This window comes from Carassius auratus, unplaced genomic scaffold, assembly GCF_003368295.1.
Source record: "Carassius auratus strain Wakin unplaced genomic scaffold, ASM336829v1 scaf_tig00216035, whole genome shotgun sequence".
Taxonomy (NCBI): domain Eukaryota; kingdom Metazoa; phylum Chordata; class Actinopteri; order Cypriniformes; family Cyprinidae; genus Carassius; species Carassius auratus.
The window spans coordinates 22501-25068 of record NW_020528371.1 but is presented as its reverse complement, the minus strand read 5'-3'; positions in this window follow the sequence as shown (position 1 = coordinate 25068).

The window sequence follows — 2568 nt, the reverse complement described above, 5'->3', positions numbered from 1 at the left end:
TGGCGCCCCCTACTCCGGTTCTCATTAACCGTGGAGGCTGAGCTCCAGGGGCTTTTTCGAGCGGCCCAGGCCCAACGAGGCCTCACCCTCTCGGGCATGGGGGTGAGATGGCGCCCCCTACTCCGGTTCTCATTAACCGTGGAGGCTGAGCTCCAGGGGCTTTTTCGAGCGACCCAGGCCCAGCGTGGCCTACCCCTCCTGGGCATGAGAGTGAGTTGGCGCCCCCTAGTCTGGTTCTCTGTAAATTTGAAGGTTGAGCTCCAGGGGCTTTTTCGATCGACCGAGGCCCAGCGTGGCCTCACCGTCCTGGGCATGAGAGTGAGATGGCGCCCCCCTACTCCGGTTCTCATTAACCGTGGAGGCTGAGCCCCAGGGGCTTTTTCGAGCGACCCAGGCCCAACGAGGCCTCACCCTCTCGGGCATGGGGGTGAGATGGCGCCCCCTACTCCGGTTCTCATTAACCGTGGAGGCTGAGCTCCAGGGGCTTTTTCGAGCGGCCCAGGCCCAACGAGGCCTCACCCTCTCGGGCATGGGGGTGAGATGGCGCCCCCTACTCCGGTTCTCATTAACCGTGGAGGCTGAGCTCCAGGGGCTTTTTCGAGCGACCCAGGCCCAGCGTGGCCTACCCCTCCTGGGCATGAGAGTGAGTTGGCGCCCCCTAGTCTGGTTCTCTGTAAATTTGAAGGTTGAGCTCCAGGGGCTTTTTCGATCGACCGAGGCCCAGCGTGGCCTCACCGTCCTGGGCATGAGAGTGAGATGGCGCCCCCCTACTCCGGTTCTCATTAACCGTGGAGGCTGAGCCCCAGGGGCTTTTTCGAGCGACCCAGGCCCAACGAGGCCTCACCCTCTCGGGCATGGGGGTGAGATGGCGCCCCCTACTCCGGTTCTCATTAACCGTGGAGGCTGAGCTCCAGGGGCTTTTTCGAGCGACCCAGGCCCAACGAGGCCTCACCCTCTCGGGCATGGGGGTGAGATGGCGCCCCCTACTCCGGTTCTCATTAACCGTGGAGGCTGAGCTCCAGGGGCTTTTTCGAGTGACCCAGGCCCAGCGTGGCCTACCCCTCCTGGGCATGAGAGTGAGTTGGCGCCCCCTAGTCTGGTTCTCTGTAAATTTGAAGGTTGAGCTCCAGGGGCTTTTTCGATCGACCGAGGCCCAGCGTGACCTCACCGTCCTGGGCATGGGGGTGAGATGGCGCCCCCTACTCCGGTTCTCATTAACCGTGGAGGCTGAGCTCCAGGGGCTTTTTCGAGCGACCCAGGCCCAACGAGGCCTCACCCTCTCGGGCATGGGGGTGAGATGGCGCCCCCTACTCCGGTTCTCATTAACCGTGGAGGCTGAGCTCCAGGGGCTTTTTCGAGCGACCCAGGCCCAACGAGGCCTCACCCTCTCGGGCATGGGGGTGAGATGGCGCCCCCTACTCCGGTTCTCATTAACCGTGGAGGCTGAGCTCCAGGGGCTTTTTCGAGCGACCCAGGCCCAACGAGGCCTCACCCTCTCGGGCATGGGGGTGAGATGGCGCCCCCTACTCCGGTTCTCATTAACCGTGGAGGCTGAGCTCCAGGGGCTTTTTCGAGCGACCCAGGCCCAACGAGGCCTCACCCTCTCGGGCATGGGGGTGAGATGGCGCCCCCTACTCCGGTTCTCATTAACCGTGGAGGCTGAGCTCCAGGGGCTTTTTCGAGCGACCCAGGCCCAACGAGGCCTCACCCTCTCGGGCATGAGAGTGAGATGGCTCCCCCTAGTCTGGTTCTCTGTAAATTTGAAGGTTGAGCTCCAGGGGCTTTTTCGGTCGACTGAGGCCCAGCGTGGCCTCACCGTCCTGGGCATGAGAGTGAGATGGCGCCCCCTACTCCGGTTCGCATTAACCGTGGAGCCTGAGCTCCAGGGGCTTTTTCGAGCGACCCAGGCCCAGCGAGGCCTCACCGTCTTGGGCATGAGAGTGAGACGGCTCCCCCTAGTCTGGTTCTCATTAACCGTGGAGGCTGAGCTCCAGGGGCTTTTTCGAGCGACCCAGGCCCAACGAGGCCTCACCGTCTTGGGCATGAGAGTGAGATGGCGCCCCCTACTCCGGTTCTCATTAACCGTGAAGGCTGAGCTCCAGGGGCTTTTTCGAGCGACCCAGGCCCAACGAGGCCTCACCCTCTCGGGCATGAGAGTGAGACGGCTCCCCCTAGTCTGGTTCTCTGTAAATTTGAAGGTTGAGCTCCAGGGGCATTTTCGAGCGACCCAGGCCCAACGAGGCCTCACCCTCTCGGGCATGAGGGTGAGATGGCTCCCCCTAGTCTGGTTCTCTGTAAATTTGAAGGTTGAGCTCCAGGGGCATTTTCGAGCGACCCAGGCCCAACGAGGCCTCACCCTCTCGGGCATGAGAGTGAGACGGCTACCCCTAGTCTGGTTCTCTGTAAATTTGAACGTTGAGCTCCAAGGTCTATTTCCAGCGACCCAGGCCCAGCGTGGCCTCCCTCTCTTGGGCATGAGAGTGAGATAGCACCCCCTACTCCGGTTCTCGGTTTGCTGGGTGACCAGTGGCGGGTCGTAGGCTCCAGGGCCTCTTTGGTGAGAGACCT